The sequence below is a fragment of the Helianthus annuus genome, chromosome 7 (genome assembly GCF_002127325.2).
Source record: "Helianthus annuus cultivar XRQ/B chromosome 7, HanXRQr2.0-SUNRISE, whole genome shotgun sequence".
NCBI classification, from domain to species: Eukaryota; Viridiplantae; Streptophyta; class Magnoliopsida; order Asterales; family Asteraceae; genus Helianthus; species Helianthus annuus.
In genome coordinates this window covers 23,958,117-23,976,053 of record NC_035439.2, presented here as the reverse complement: position 1 = coordinate 23,976,053, position 17,937 = coordinate 23,958,117, and the positions used below count along the sequence as shown (strand labels likewise).

Sequence of the window (17,937 nt, the reverse complement as noted above, 5' to 3'; positions counted from 1 at the left end):
TTGTCTTCCGGTGAGCCACGAAGTGCTGCCGAAGTGTTGTAAAGCTTGTAAACGGATTATTGATCAATAAAACAACATATTAAAGTGAATACGGCTGAGATAGCACCAAAACATTAGTTTCCGCCTCTTGTTTTGGAGAAAAACTCTTCTGACCGACTCGTTCGGATCCAAAAACGATCCTACAAGTGGTATCAGAGCTCAGGAGGAAGAGTTCTTGCCATTTTAGCTGTGTTTTCTGATTTTCTACTCCTTCTTCTTCAAAATCGAAAATTTTTCACGGTAAAATCAACTCAATTTCACACACAGCACGCGCAATCATGTTTTGATAAACCCTTGAAAGTTTCAGAAGTAAAATCGATATAAAACTTGATTTTTACTTGATTCCGCTTGAAATTTGATTCGGATTAGTGACGTCACATTGATTTCGCTTGAAATCATCTTCTGATTCCGCTTCAATTTGGAGGTTCCGCTTGAAAAATTGAATTAATTCCGCTCAAAAAAAGGGTTCCGCTTGAAAGTTTGAGGTTGATTCCGCTCAAGACATAGGTTTCGCTTGAAAATCATCTTTGATTCCGCTTCAGAGACAGATTTCGCTTCAAACTCTGCTGGTTATTCCGCTTCAAACTTCAAAAGAGATTCCGCTTGAATAGTCAATCAGTATTTTGCTTGAACATACATTGATATTCCGCTTGAAACAAAGGGGATCTTGTTATTTCGCTTGAAAGTGAACCTTTGCTATTTCGCTTGAACTTGGGAGTTTGTGAAACTTTTGAAAACTAAAACATGGATAACGAGTTCTATAACGCCTTTGCTGGTCTAATGAACATTACTCAGAGTGCATTGCTTGAGAATGAAACAGGGACATCACAGAAACCGCCTAAGCTCTTGGATATTGATGATTACAATGGTTGGTCCGAACGTTTTGGAAATTGGGTTGAAGCTTATCACTTAGATGCTTGGGAACACACTGAAGTCCCATATGAAAGGCCCACAAGGAATGGTATTCAGTTAACAATCAGAGAAATGAGTGCTGATGAGAAAAAGAAGTATAGAGATGAGAAATTGATGGTGAGTCTGCTTCAGCAAGCAATTAAAGAGGACATTTTGATATTGCTTCAACATGATGGAAGTGCATATTCAATCTGGACTGAATTGGAAGAAAAGTCTATAGGAAGTGATGATATGCTTAAAAACAAGATCTCTCTCATGAAGAAAGAATTCGATCTATTTCGTGGGTTGAAATCTGAAAATAACAAACAAATTATTGAGAGATATTGTAACTTGGTGAGAAATATGACGAAATTAGGGATTAAAAAGGATACTGATGAGCTGATTGAGAAACTTGCTGATGCGTTATAACATGATACTTGGGGAACATACCTAATGATGTTGAGAAACAATCGGAAGGAATATAAAAAGTTAACATTGGGTGAGTTCATCAAACATCTAGAAGCTCAAGAAATGGAGCAGAGGAAGATCGCCAGGATGAAGAACTACGATGGAGAACAAGACATCAGTCTGTATTTCAAGAGTGGTGTTAGTGAAAAGACAAATTTTTCTCCAAAGGTTGAAACAACTTATAATGCAAAAGGTTCTTCTGAAAATACATCTCAGGGATCAAGCGACACAACAGGATTCTCTTCATTTCCAACATATGATCCACAGTTTTCTACGACAAAGAGTGGCAAAGTTCTTCAATGCAACACTGCCTTAAAGCTTGAGAATGATCAGAATTATACTGAGGAAGTTGCTAAAAGTCACATGTCTTTGTTGGAGGCTTAGTTGCAGGGAGGATCAGAAATCCAATACTCACGAAAGAGGATTACGATCAAATTGATGTTGAGGAGATGGAATTGATGGATATTAAATGGTGCATGGCTAGTGTGTTGAGACGGGCTGAAAAGTTTAAACAAATCACAGGCAGAGATGATTTTCGCGAGGCACATGTTTCAACTTTAGGTTTTGATAAGTCTAAAGTTACTTGTTTTCGTTGCAGGGAAAAGGGGCATTTCAAGAGAGAGTGCACAAATCGAGAAGCGAGTGGAGCACAAAACCCTTTTAGAAACAACGATTACCACAAGAAGGCGATTTATCATCAAGTCACTCAACAGCCATATCAACAACAACAAGCACCGCATCAAGCACAAACTGCACATGGTAGAAATGTGCTTGAAGATTCAAAGAGAGCATGTCTGGTTAATCAGGGCAAGGATGGTGGTTTCAGTTGGGATAAATACATTCCAACAGACAGCAAAGTGTGTTTGGCAGATCAAGACGATGAAAAGTTGGCAGAAGGTTTCAGTTGGGACAATTTTTGCCCAGACCAAGAGTTCATGGCCAAAGAGATGTCCAAAGAGATATCAAATGTTAAAGCCTTTGTTGCTAATGCTTATGATGAGTATTGGGATGCAAAATACAGAAAGGTCAGGGAAGCTGAAGAAGAAAAATGGAGAAAAATTGAAGAAGAGGAAGAAGAAGAAGAAGAAGAAAGGATAAAAGCTGAAGCTGAAGCTGAGAAAAAGAAAAGAGCTGAGTTTTTCCAAGCGAGAAGAACAGTCAAAGATGTTCCGAAATTTGAAATCAAAGTTGATGCTGAAGCTATTAAAGTTCCAGAGAAGTGTATGAACTGTGATTCTTTAATCAAGCAAAACAATGAGTTGCTACACAACATAAAGAGATTGAAAGAATCTTATGATACAATGAACAGAGAAATTAACAAGTACACTGAGTCAACCAGTGAACAAGCTGTGGCAATGAATACACTCAAAGGAGCTTACATGAGACAGCTTGATGACATCAACTACTACATAGAAAAGTGTGCTGAGCTTGAATTAAAGTTGGCAACCCAAAGAATTGAAACTTAAAGAGTCAACAGTTTATTAAAAAGTTACTCATGTTCTACTTTTGTTGTTGACAGGATTTATACGATTGTGGAGAAGTTGAAGACGTTTGAAGAAGAAAAGACTTTGGAAGATAAGAAGTCCGTGACAAAAGACGAGGATGAAGTAGATATTTCTGGTAAGAAACCAAGTGTTGTCTACAATAGATGTCCGCCACCGGTCGAAAATGGATATTCGCCTCTAAATCCAAATTCCGAAAGAGTCAAAAAGGCAATTAACTTACAATGGGAGTCTGGGCCATCAGATAACTTGCCAGAAAATACTGATATCACGTACACATCGTCTGACACTGATCATGAGTCAAAGTTGATAAAAAGTGTGGTCGATCAGGTGTTGGATAAAGATGACAGTGAGGAGTCAAAAATGGAGTCCAAACCCGAGTCAAAGTCTGAGTCTGATACGTCAAAGCCAACAATCAAAAAGGACAAACGGGTTTATGATAAAGAATTTTTGCTATCAAAATCTAATTTGAATGATGAACCGGTCAAAGTAGCATATACTTTGAAAGATTCTGACAAATTATATTCTGATGAGATTTTTCCAATAAGAAGTGTTAAACTTGAAATGATTAAAAAGGTTTTCAAAATCACAGAAATTAATATTTCTGAAATAAAAGATTTGAATCTTTCTGGAAAACCTAAAAAATACACTTCAAGAGACCAACAAAGAATTAACAAGAAAATGGGTTATAATTGTGGTTATAGTTTCCAAAAGAAACCAAACCATAATGGTAATGTCAAAAAGAAAGGTCTTGGATTTAATCAACCGAAAAATTATAAAAATGAAAAAGTTTATAAACCAAAAACTGTGTTTGTTTCAGGAAAATCTTCGGAGGCTGAGAAAGAACAAGCTTTCAGGAAGCAGACAAATCAAGAATTCCTTGCCAAGAAGCAAGAGGAACTGAAAAAGGATGTTGTTCAGAAAAAGACAGAAACAAGAACCTTTTTCAGTGCAAAACTGCTGGTCATATTACTAAGAACTGTCTGAAGATATTCAAACCAAAACAGGAAGTGTCTAAGAAACTGAAAGAAAAGATTGTTGAGAAAGTCGAACCACCAACTAACAAACTTAAAGTTTTTGAAAATTCAATTTATGAAGTTGGTGAGTGTTCGAAAAATGTTTCCAAAAAGAAGGAGAAATTTAACAACCAACAATGGGTTGTTAAGAAATCAAGAGACAGTTCTGGTGATGAATCTGATTCCATAAAATCAGAGGAGCCGCAGGTTGTTGTGAAAGATGAGAAGAAAGTTCCGACAGTGGATGATGTGAATTTTCCACCACTGAATGCTAAAAATTTGAAATCTAAAATCAGAAAAGTTGAAATTTCAAATCAATTCTTTCCTAAAAAGAAAGAATTGGATATTGAAAAAGCCTTTAACCCTGCAGTGAAAAATATTTTTGGTAAAATGATTGAGGGGAAGGCTAAAGGGGTGAAAGAGTTTTATCAAGCTAAAAGGAAAGATACAACCCCAAAAGAGACTGAAAAGGTTACACCCAAGGCTGGCCAGGCTTGGGTGGATATTTTCTTTAAAGAATAGAAACCTGACTTGCCGGAGCTCCCAAGTTGGTAATCGCGGAGCATGAATCGGCATTATTCTTGAAAGTTTTTTTAAAAAAATTTTAAATTGAGAAGTGTGAATTGCCGGAACTCCCAGGTTGGTAAGTGTGGAGTAGGAATCGGCACCTTGAGAATTCAACCACCAGATGGTAATTGGTAGAAAATGTTTGATATTTTATCTTGCAAGTGGTTAATCAAGGTCATTAAGTTGAACTTGATTTAACTATCATTCAAAAGTTTTGGTAAACAAAGTGATGAATTGGCCCCAAACCTACAAGTGGTTGATAAACAAACTAAATTTTCCGAAAAAAACCATTTTGATTAAAACAAACTTAAGTGTTTTGAAATCATAATGGGAAAATAGTTTGTTGTGAGGGGAAGTTCTGATTGTTTCTGCCAAGTGAATGGAGAATTGAGGCAATTTGATATCAGTTGTCATGTTCTTGTATAGTTTGTTTTCAATTTCATTAAATGTTTTTGAATTTTAGGGGGAGTAAGAAATTTTCAGAAAATCCAAAAACATTAGAAAATTTGATAAAGCCAAAAATATTAAAAAATTCAAAAATGAAGTTTTTGTTGCTTAAAAGAGGAAATGATAGTACATCAGTGGACTATCACAACACGCTAAAGATATGAAATGTTTAAAAGTGATAAACAATCTCACTGCGGATGAGTCAGTAGGTTTTTACACATTTAGTAGATTGTGACGAGATATAAACCTAAATTCAAACTTGCTTATCTCGTGGGGAACATTTCTTGGATATATGGGTAACCCCCGAAATCTTGTTTGAAAGGTCCTTCTTTCTGAGATACTAGGTCTTTATACTTAGTGATATCTGGGGTATTATTCCGAGACTTCTGCTGAATGGAAATTCTGACCTAGTCCCCGCATAATACTTTCTGCAAATGCTTGAAAAATAGCACAACCCTCAGCTTAAAAAATGATGAACCATTGAAAAATGCTAATCATTGCCGTTGAAGAAAAGATCCTCTAAAGGGGACACACCAAAAGTCGAAGCCGTTATCTCTCTGCGTATACGGAAGTATCGACCTGAGCTCTCACGGCCCTCGCAATTTAACCCCTTTACAGATATCATCTAGGTATACTCACCTGTAAGACTGAATATTGGGATCTGGATACGGGAGTATATTCAAGTAGTGGGACACACGAATGAGTTTAAGTATCTAAGACATTAATATCGTATCTCGGAACAGTTGAAATTTGTGTGAAAATTTAAGTGGACCAATATACTGGCAATCTAGGTGAATTGTTTAGAACTTAAAATGAAATCAAGCTTAACGGTGTTGGTCATGTGTCTCAAAACTGATATGATCCTCTTGCATAAACTCACAAAAATATTGTCTGTAAATATTTCTTTACTGCATTTATATTCTTTTAAAATTCAAAAAGATTTTAGTGTGTTTTAGCATAAATTTTGAAAAATCCAAAAAGATTTTCGTCAACTGATGTTGAAAAGCTGATTTTCGAAATTCCAAGTGCTAAACATGAAGAACAGGTTTGGATAAAAAGTGTGTGAAAATGATTGTATTTTTCAAGTGATTTTCAGAAAATAAATCATTTTGAATGTTTACCATAATAGTTTCTAGATTTTATAGATTTAAACTTTGATAAACTTATGTGTGTGGTAGAGAGTTTGCAGGAATGAAGAAGTGATTAAAGCCAGATTCCGATATCCGAGCAGATGGTGATTTCCAGACTACGATCCCAGCAAATTGAGAGGAGGAGTCTGAAGACATCAGGATAGAGATTAAGTGAAGATGCTTTCAATAGCGAATACTTCGAGAAAAGCACGAAGACTGATAAAGACTGAAGGTTTGACAACCGAAGACTCGACACTGAAGACTCCGTCAACATCCGAGGGGGAGTTTGTTGGTGCATCCGTCTGTCGCCTACGTCTTGTATCGAGTATTGTATAGAATAGGTGTGAATAGGGCACGAAATCTAAGAAAATGTATTTGAAGGTGATTCCGCTTGTAATGACATCTTGTCATTTCAAGCGAAACCCCATATAATTCTGATTCCGCTCAAACATGTAAGAAGCTGATTTCGCTTGAGATTGCTTTGTGTGATTCCACTCGAGAGTGTAAGGTCGCCTATAAATAGGGGCTGTTGGAGCGAAATCAATAGAGCAGTTGTATGTGTTGTCTTCCGGTGAGCCACGAAGTGCTGCCGAAGTGTTGTAAAGCTTGTAAACGGATTATTGATCAATAAAACAACATATTAAAGTGAATACGGCTGAGATAGCACCAAAACATTAGTTTTCGCCTCTTGTTTTGGAGAAAAACTCTTCTGACCGCTCGTTCGGATCCAAAAACGATCCTACAGTTCTGCGAAAAAAACATCATCTGTTCAGATCTCTATTCGGTTATCTTTCAAAACTTCAATACTCGAATGTACAGAAAATCCTGAAGAAGTTTAACAGATATCATCGGAAGCAAATCCTGTTGAACAACAATGTCCTGTTAATTGTTTCAAATGACATGATTGGTAGCTATGAGGAACACTTTCTTCTTTTGTTTTTTGATCTTTGTTAGTTGTTACTATTTTATTTTTTTCTACTTTTAGAAAGGTTTAAGAGAGAAAGTTGTAGTCAAATTACAGTTAGTCTTAAATGGTACAAAAATGTGATGATACCAAAAGAAGCAGCACTTTGGACACTGTTGGGTTATCATCTTTCAACCCCATGTTGCGAAGTGTGTGTTTATTTTGATTTAATGCTTCAGTTTACTTGAATCTTTGTGTGCATTTTTGTTGCAATTCAGACAAGACCGACATGGGTAAGATCGTGTCACTTGATGTCAAAGGCTCAGACACTGTTGGCAGCGTCAAGCTCAAAATACAGGCCAAGGAACATATCCCCTTTGACCCACAGGAGCTGATCTTCAACGAGAGAAATCAAGTGTCTGTCTATTCAATTGAGAGAAATCATTGCATTACATCCCCAACAATGGAGGATCTCATTCTAGAGCTTCGATAAATTCAGGGGTATTTTAAAATAATGTTTCCTAGATGTTTGAAGACCAACAAATGTCCAAAGTGCTGCTTCTTCGTTCGCCTGACCAGGCGATGAAGAACCCCTAAAACGGGACATAATCCCAGATTGTCTAGAGAAGCGCTTTTTATCATGTGTCATATGAAACAAGTGTCTGACTTGGACAACAGTATCTCAATGAAAGGAATTCTAAAAAGGAAAAGAGACACAACTCATTTAGTTGCAAAAAGCAGAATCACAGTCCTTTTCCTTAAATTTCCAGAACATTCTCCACAAACTATAACAAATTCCTTTTCCTTCAATTATGTTGATGTGTCATCTTTGGAGTTAGTAGGATTTCTAAAGGGTCGTATTATTGGCACACATTGGGGGATTAAATCGACACCCTCAATACGCATCGTATTTATACGATGCGTATTGAGGGTGTCGATTAATTTTTTTAATTTTTGCAAGGTAGCTTCCTGTCATGCGGTAGCTTTCCGTCACGAGAACGAAACCGGACGGAATCTATGAAGAAACTGTTCGATTTCACGGTGAGTGGAGAAATTAGCGATGGAGAAACTATTGGAATTTGTGGATTTCGGTTGGTTCAGAAACTGTTCGATTTCACGGTGAGTGGGCTGCTTTGGGTTTTTTTTTTTAATTTTTTAAAAATCATTTTAATTCAAAAACGCGCCTACGACCTTCGTAGCGTGTCGTATTTTGCCACCATAATATAATGCTTAGTTTATGGTCTATACGACACGTTCCGGGTAACTTCGGTTATACAACTCAAGAAAACCGCTCTCTTAATCCTTCAACGGCGAATGCTTCATCCGAGACCTGGGTGGAGAGGAGGCTGTGGCGAAATCATTTTCAAACACCAAAGCGCCAAACTTTAACCAAACCTTCACATGCTCCTCATTTTTCTTCCTCTTATCATACAACTCAAGAAACCGCTCTCTTAATCGTTCACCGGCGAATGCTTCATCCGAGACCTGGGTGGAGAGGAGGATGTGGCGAAAGCGGGGCGTTTTGGTTTCCAATTTTACATATTTGGTCCAGAGGGTCTAAAAAGGTAAATTTTCAAACACCAAAGCGCCGAGCTTTAAAAATCATTTTTAAAAAATAAAAAAAAACAAAGCGGCCCGCTTTGGTCAAAGCTTGGCGTTTTGGGTTTTTTTTTAATTTTTTAAAAATCATTTTAATTAAAAAACGCGCCTACGACCGTCGTAGCGTGTCGTATTTTGCCACCATAATTCATAATGCTTAGTTTATGGTCTATACGACACGTTCTGGGTAACTTCGGCCATACAACTCAAGAAACCGCTCTCTTAATCCTTCACCGGCGAATGCTTCATCCGAGACCTGGGTAGAGAGGAGGCTGTGGCGAAATCATTTTCAAACACCAAAGCGCCAAGCTTTGACCAAACCTTCACATGCTCCTCATTTTTCTTCCTCTTATCATACAACTCAAGAAACCGTTCTCTTAATCCTTCACCGATGAATGCTTCATCCGAGACCTGGGTGGAGAGGAGGCTGCGGCGAAAGCGGGGCGTTTTGGTTTCCAATTTTACATATTTGGCCCAGAGGGTCAAAAAATGTAAATTTTCAAACACCAAAGCGCCGAGCTTTAAAAATCATTTTTTAAAAAATTAAAAAAGTCAAAGCTTGGCGTTTTGGGTTTTTTTTTTTAATTTTTTAAAACTCATTTTAATTCAAAAATGCGCCTACGACCGACGTAGCATGTCGTATTTTGCCACCATAATTCATAATGCTTAGTTTATGGTCTATAAGACACGTTCCGGGTAACTTCGGTCATACCTGTGGTCGTATTACATGATTTCGGGCTATTGTGTTTTGATTTCACTTGTATATCAACGTGCCGTGTTGTGTGTATACACGTCCTACCGGATCAGTATTCGATTTGTTTTCTCATTGTACTTCGTATTAGGAATTATAGTGGCAAAATACGACACGCGACGACGGTCGTAGGCGCGTTTTTGAAATAAAATGAATTTTAAAAAATTAAAAAAAACCCAAAGCGCCAAGCTTTGACCATAGCGGGCCGCTTTGGGTTTTTTTTTTAATTTTTTAAAAATCATTTTAATTCAAAAACGCGCCTACGACCTTCGTAGCGTGTCGTATTTTGCCACCATAATACATAATGCTTAGTTTATGGTCTATACGACAGGTTCCGGGTAACTTCGGTCATACAACTCAAGAAACCGCTCTCTTAATCCTTCACCAGCGAATGCTTCATCCGAGACCTGGGAGGAGAGGAGGCTGTGGCGAAATCATTTTCAAACACCAAAGCGCCAAGCTTTGACCAAACCTTCACATGCTCCTCACTTTTCTTTCTCTTATCATACAACACAAGAAACCGCTCTCTTAATCCTTCGCCAAAAATGCTTCATCCGAGACCTGGGTGGAGAGGAAGCTGTGGCGAAAGCGGGGCGTTTTGGTTTCCAATTTTACATATTTGGCCCAGAGGGTCTAAAACTGTAAATTTTCAAACACCAAAGCGCCGAGCTTTAAAAATCATTTTTAAAAAAAATTAAAAAAACCAAAGCGGCCCGCTTTGGTCAAAGCTTGGCGTTTGGGTTTTTTTTTTTCAATTTTTTAAAAATCATTTTAGTTTAAAAACGCGCCTACGACCGTCATAGCGTGTCGTATTTTGCCACCATAATTCATAATGCTTAGTTTATGGTCTATACGATACGTTCCTGGTAACTTCGGTCATACATGTGGTCGTATTACATGATTTCGGGCTATTGTGTTTTGATTTCACTTGTATATCAACGTGCCGTATTGTGTGTATACACGTCCTACCTGATCAGTATTCGATTTGTTTTGTCATTGTACTTCGTATTATGAATTATAGTGGCAAAATACGACACGCGACGACGGTCATAGGCGCGTTTTTGAATTAGAATGAATTTTAAAAAATTTAAAACTAACTTAAAGCGCCAAGCTTTGACCATAGCGGGCCGCTTTGGGTTTTTTTTTTAATTTTTTAAAATCTTTTTAATTCAAAAACGCGCCTATGACCTTCATAGCATGTCGTATTTTGCCACCATAATACATAATGCTTAGTTTATGGTCTATACGACACATTCCGGGTAACTTCGGTTATACAACTCAAGAAACCGCTCTCTTAATCCTTTACCAGCGAATGCTTCATCCGAGACCTGGGTGGAGAGGAGGCTGTGGCGAAATCATTTTCAAACACCAAAGCGCCAAGCTTTGACCAAACATTCACATGCTCCTCATTTTTCTTCCTCTATCATACAACTCAAGAAACCGCTCTCTTAATCCTTCACCGGCGAATGCTTCATCCGAGACCTGGGTGGAGAGGAGGCTGCGGCGAAAGCGGGGCATTTTGGTTTCCAATTTTACATATTTGGCCCAGAGGGTCTAAAAATGTAAATTTTCAAACACCAAAGCGCCGAGGTTTAAAAATCATTTTTAAAAAATTTAAAAAAAACCAAAGCGGCCCGCTTTGGTCAAAGCTTGGCGTTTTGGGTTTTTTTTAATTTTTTAAAAATCATTTTAATTCAAAAACGCGCCTAAGACCGTCGTAGCGTGTCATATTTTGCCACCATAATTCATAATGCTTAGTTTATGGTCTATACGACACGTTCCGGGTAACTTCGGTCATACCTGTGGTGGTATAACATGATTTCCGGCTATTGTGTTTTGATTTCACTTGTATATCAAAGTGCCGTGTTGTGTGTATACATGTCCTACCGGATCAGTATTCGATTTGTTTTGTCATTGTACTTCGTATTATGAACTATAGTGGCAAAATATGACACGCGACGACGGTCGTAGGCGCGTTTTTGAATTAAAATGAATTTTAAAAAAATTTAAAAAACCCAAAACGCCACGCTTTGACCATAGCGGGCCGCTTTGGATTTTTTTTTTATTTTTTAAAAATCATTTTAATTCAAAAACGCGCCTACGACCTTCGTAGCGTGTCGTATTTTGCCACCATAATTCATAATGCTTAGTTTATGGTCTATACGACACGTTCCGGGTAACTTCGGTCATACAACTCAAGAAACCGCTCTCTTAGTCCTTCACCGGCGAATGCTTCATCCGAGACCTGGGTGGAGAGGAGGCTGTGGTGAAATCATTTTCAAACACCAAAGCGCCAAGCTTTGACCAAACCTTCACATGCTCCTCATTTTTCTTCCTCTTATCATACAACTCAAGAAACCGCTCTCTTAATCGTTCACCGGCGAATGCTTCATCCGAGACCTGGGTGGAGAGGAGGCTGTGGCGAAATCATTTAAAAAAAACCAAAACGCCAAGCTTTGACCAAAGCGGGCCGCTTTGGGTTTTTTATTTTTTTTTAAAAATCATTTTAATTCAATCGCAAACAAAACCAAACATGACTCTTTTAATTCTTTCTCTTCAACTTTAGGCTCCTCGGCCGGCGACTTTGGTATCGGAGAAAGAAGCTCAACCTACCGGTGACTCTTTTTCTGGATCCTTTCTAGAACCCTCATTGGATCTGCCTTTTCTCCCTTCACAACCACTTTATGTGTCTTACAATCCGTGTGAATATCCTCCACCCCTAATAATAAAGTGAGAGAAATAAGAAACCACACACTAGTGGTGTATGTGAGCTTTTAAAGCAACCATATCGATATTCTAGTTATCCTTGCTAGTGGGTTTTATAAGTCAAAGTTAACTTTCAGATTCAGATTCAGGAAGACATGTCGGCTTCTGTACCCATCCCCACGTTGATAGCTTCCGTGAAGGTTAGCTGACACTCGCCATTCTCTTGCACCTTCTGCAGACATGCATCTCTGAGCAGTCACTGAGAGTGAGAAGACGCTCGTGAAGGTTAGCTCTCACTCTCCATTCTCTTGCACATTCTGCAGACACGCATCTCTGAGCACCTCACGAAACGAGGTTTCATAATCATGTGAAACGAAGAAATTTGATCAAGGTCCTATTCGCAATCGTTCAAAAGTTATATAGTATTCTCCATAATGATAATGCACACAAACAATTGGTCTTTCCCCTACAATACCCACAAAATTATCCTAATTTGATCGGAAACATGCAGTCAACGGAACCAGATATTTCAACAACCCCAATAAACCCTTTGAAGAGAAACTTTGAAACCATGATAAATAACCCCCAACAATCCACAAAGTAAGTGTTTCAAGTTTCTTGAATTTATAAAGAAAAATGTGGGTGATGTTTGATATTATTGTGTGTTTAAATTTAGTTATGTTTTTTGGTTGATTAAATGTTATTGTAAATTAATATCCTTTTTTGTTATTGTTGTTGTAATTTGTTGAAATTAGGTATGAGTTGGATGTGTTTAAAATGGATACAACTTCAGGTCACGAAGATGACTCTGCAGTAGTTGATCATGACGACTATAATAAAACAAAAGGGATTTTGAGCAGTCGGTCGATGACAAAATGAATTAAATGAATCAATCGAGTATGATACAACTACCACAAATTGGGAACCACATATTCGTGTGTAAAAGCTCGGAAAGATGACCGAATAGAGATCTGAATATCCCCTTGGTAGTTGTTACAACATGACACATGATAAAAGCGCTTCTGTAGACAATCTGGGACTATGTTCCATTTTAGGGTTGCTTCGTCCACTAGAACTATTTGTGTATGCATTCTTTTGGTAGTTAAAGCGCTAATGAGGCGCCATTAGAATAAGTACCCAAACACTCACTCTCTCTCCTCAGCTATACAACTGATTCCTCTGGGTTTCTTAAATCGGATTTTCACTTAGGGTTTTTATTATTTGATCAATGGAAGTTGAAATCGACATAAAGGACATCGATGATTCAATCGCAAACAAAACCAAACACTCGTAATCCTTAATCGGCTTTGAAACCGGACGGAATCTACGAAGAAACTGTTCGATTTCACGGTGAGTGGAGAAATTAGCGACGGAGAAACTGTTGGAATTTGTGGATTTCGGTTGGTTCAGAAACTTAACAAGAGAAACAACTAAAAAAGCGGTGAACGGTATTTAACGTACACACTGCATTCGAAGATCCTTGCATTAGACACAATTTGTTGGAATTTGTGGATTTCGGTTGGTTCAGATCTCTATTCGGTCATCTTTCCTCTCAATTGAATAGACCGACACTTGCTTCATAGGACTCACATGAATCGTCTCGGATGTAATAACAGTACATTTAGCATCCGTGCCTGCTTGAATTGTAGAAAGCAAAGGATAACGAAGATGAACAGTGTATTTATCACGAAAGTACTTAACAACCGAGATAACAGCTCCGGTATTTATCACCAACTCATCTTTAGTAGTGTTTGTTTGAGAACCTGATTCAGATACACAACGGTCTCTTTGCTTCGTCCACTAGAACTATTTGTGTATGCATTCTTTTGGTAGTTAACAACGCTAATTAGAAAAAAATCTGTAAAATTAATCGTATCAATTGCTATAACAGGATGGATGTAACACACACAGTTAGATAAGCTGTCACAGTTGTCAAATTCCTTGCGTGCATTCATATTGTTTAGACAACAAACGGATAATAAACGGATTGTTGGACTTCTTGTTCCAAATGCAACTGTGAATATTGAATGTGCAAACTTGAAAAATCTCACCATAACACATTGTCTAGAGAAGCGGTTTTATCATGTGCATTTAGCATCCTTCTTATCTATTTCACAAACAAGTTCTCTACAGTTTGTGCGAATCAATTTATGTAACATCACTTCATCAATAATCGAGAGAAACTTCTTCGAGCTAACTGCCGATATCTCATCCTTCTTATCTATTTCACAATCAAATCAACTCATAAACAACCGAAACACTACCATAGGTGAACCCACCAGAAGAAATCGCAGGCTGATACATAAATGTGCATATAATGCATAGAAAAGAGCTCTGCAATTTGCATCCACTAACCATACTGTTATTAAATCCGAGACGATTCAACTGAGTCATATGAAGCAAGTGTCTGCCTATTCAATTGAGAGGAATCATTGCATTATATCCCCGTTGAAAACAAGCTTGAAAAGGTTTAGCACCAGTAGGGATCATGTCACACCACGATATAATCCACGTTTCACCGGTGGGCCCGGTGGGGGATTACCGTGACGTAGTTGGTAACATTACCGTCAAACAACACAATATTTAAATGCACAGCGGAAGCAAAAGATAGATATATTTCAACCGAATATAATTGTAATATCAAGTATCACAAACAGTTGAAATAATCCACAGGGGGATCAAAAATAAATAGGAAATATTGTTCAACAGTTTGACATCCAAGCTTGCGAGACTTATTGAGGACGCTAGGAGAAAGCCAGCCTAGTTCGCGTAGTACCTGCACTTAACCTTTTTGGGAAAATACGTCAATTTACACTAGTAAATACATTCAACCGACTCAGTTTGAAAAGTTTAATAAAATTGATTTGAATACACGTGGCACAAACTTTTATAACTTGGGATAATTATTTGAATATAATACTTGTAAACGAATTACATGTTTCTTATGCGTTCAGTAGCCCGATCCGTAGACCGGGTTAAAGATCAATAGACACACCACATTATTTATTCATTTATGCACTGACGGGTGTACGCCTACACCCTATGCTCAGGTCGTGGCCATCTCGTAAGATGATGCCAAGGATATCCGGGACACGATCATTAACCCCCCAAATGCTTTAAGCAAACAAAACATTTCAAAACAGAGCATATCATGATTTAATCTCTATTTGATTAAAGAATCAATGCCGGACCAAGCGGTATTTTATATACCGTACCCCAAGCCCGTATAAGGGAAATTAAGTTAAAAGTATTTACCTTTGCAAGTATCAATCACAAATAGCAAGTGCGGGTAGCTTTTACTGGGTCTCCTATTCTGGAACGAAGGTTTATAATAACCTATTAGAATCCTAACGGGTCTTTAATTTAGCCTAAGATTAGACCGGTTAGTTTTAACGAAAGATACGGTTCGAACGCGTGATTAAGCGAAGACCGGAATAGAACGTGATTTAGACCCGACAAGTTTGAAGACTTGTATAATATGGGTAATCTAACCACATTCTGGATTTTGAGATAAAATCGATAAGGTTTGACCCGTTTCGGCTAGTTTATGCAAACTAGTTACATAAACCGAACCGAATGCGCATAAAGCGTAACGGGTAACCACGAGAGTCACTTACAGGTTTCCTAAGTTAATATGCCCTAAATATGTTGTGGTATCAGTAGGATACCTTCCATTATGCCTAAAACGAGTTTAATCTCAATATAAGCCCCGTAGGGGCATTTTGGTCATTTTAAAGATTATAAAAGCGATTAATTAAACTCCTGTGATTCGGGTCTGATAAAATCAGTAAAATAACTTATTTTAACAGGGTAAATCAGTTGGTGTTACGTCTTATGTGACAAAATGGTTACAAACCCATACTATGCGTTTAATACGCGTATAAAGTCGTTTTTAAGCGATTTCCGGGTTATACAGGAAATCTGATTTTTCTGATCAGGTTACAGATTTCAAAATACTTTATTTGTTATATAAAATCAGTAGCAATTGGATTGGTGTCAAAATACTATGTAGAACTCATTTTATGCCCGAAAAGGGTATAATCGGTATTTACCGAATTAACGCCATAACCTTAGGTTATGAGCAGGTTAAAAATAATTAAAAATCTTTAAAAATCTCAAATATTATATTACATCAGTGGGTAGAAGGTTTGGTGCCAAAATTTGGGTTTAGATAGGCTTTATGCTAAGTGCGCCGTTTAATTAGTAAAAGATTTCTTAAATGCGCTAATTAGCATAACTCCTATTCTGGACCTCGAACCGTTATAAAATTTTAGGGACATGTTTATAAATCAGTAACAAAGATTTGTGCTCTCTCACATTCCAAAAATTCTCGTTTTATGATCAAAAGGGCATTATGGTCATCTTTTAAGTATTTAACGGAAATGTGCAAACGACTCGGACAATCAACGAACTAGTCATAGAGGGTTATAGTATCATGTAACCTGGTCCTAAGGAAGTCCTAAGGCATTTCTAAACTCTACTAAAACGGGTCAGAAATGAAGTCAAAGCAAAAGTCAAAGTTTTGCGACTTTCGGTTCCGAACCGGGTCTAAACAGAAAATTGTCGGATCAAACAAGCTTAGACCAGTTATTATACTTATTACCAAGTTATATGAGTGATAAAATAGGTTACATGCCTTCTACATTACTAATTACATGCTAATTCAAAAATTAAGCTCCTGTTGACTTTTTCTAAACAACTTTGACCCGACATTTGATCTAGTTAGAGTGGGAATCAGAGGGTGCCCTTTTGAGGGTTTAATGCCCACATAATTACCAACTTATAACTACCTTTGATTCGACTAATCACTGGACCATTAATGATTACTCGTTAAGTCAACCGTTAATTACGACGGTTTGACTTCTAAGCTAAAACTAAGTAAAAACTCAATTAAGAAAGGTTAAGCATACTTACTGAAGTCCTATGCACAATTAAGAAGGCTTAGGGTCGGCTCTTAAGGTCCAGGAAGCTCCAGAAATACAGAAGAAATGAGTGAACACAATGTTGCAACTCATTGGCCTGTTATAGTGTTCTTGATTGCATAGGATCATGACAAGCAAGGCTAGCATGGATCCCAGATCATTACAAGTGTTTCCTAGTGCCTAGGAACAGTTAGGGGTCGCCCATGTGAGTGAAAATATCGTCTTAAGTCGGTTAAAATGTTTATAACTGCCAATAGCCAACTTGCTGTCGCTGGGCACTCCTTACGGACCGTAAGGCAGGACCTTTATGGTCCGTAAGCCTTTGCCAGAAGGAAAAAAAAAATTAACCTTTCAAGCTTTGAATAGGCAACTTGCATGATATGATTTTGAGCCATAATTTGTCAGTATGAGGCCTTTTAACCCATGCTTGATCAGTTGTGTCTACCTATCTTGTAGAATTATTGGTTTGAACATTACTAGAAATCATACACGAAAGTTTATCTAGCGTTATTTCATAGGATCCATTCGTGCAATTTGGAAACCATCATTATTAGTAAATCACCGGATTTAAAGGTATACCTAGATGTTTATTAATCATGTTAGGGTCTTGGGATTTATAACGAAGTCGTTCAGAGGTATAAATTAACATGTCGACATGTTCAAAAATCTTGCCATACATCTTTAACTAAATCCGGGTTTATAATACTTTTGTCGTACATGACACGTGTCGTTATTTCATTTGACGAAATCTTTCGAGGTGTTACAGATCATGTTAAAGGAAGGCTGGTGAAGGTTAGCTGACACTCGCCATTCTCTTGCACCTTCTGCAGACATGCATCTCTGAGCAGTCACCGAGAGTGAAAAGACGCTTATGAAGGTTAGCTGACGCTCCATGGGCTATGAGGCAGTCGTGATCCAAATCGATCGTTGTTAAGCGAAAGCCGGTTGAGGATTACGAGTGTTCTAGACTCGTTCAAGGCATGCTTGTTTGTGCG

General features: G+C 37.8%; 1 long non-coding RNA gene across 1 annotated transcript; it reads left to right on the top strand.

Moving 5' to 3' along the window:
- The first annotated feature begins 12,015 nt into the window (after window positions 1-12,015).
- Window positions 12,016-13,153, top strand: LOC110883474. The gene is made up of 2 exons (XR_002560482.2): window positions 12,016-12,620; window positions 12,776-13,153. It is a non-coding gene; the product is annotated as an uncharacterized LOC110883474 (long non-coding RNA).
- The last annotated feature ends 4,784 nt before the right edge of the window (window positions 13,154-17,937 follow it).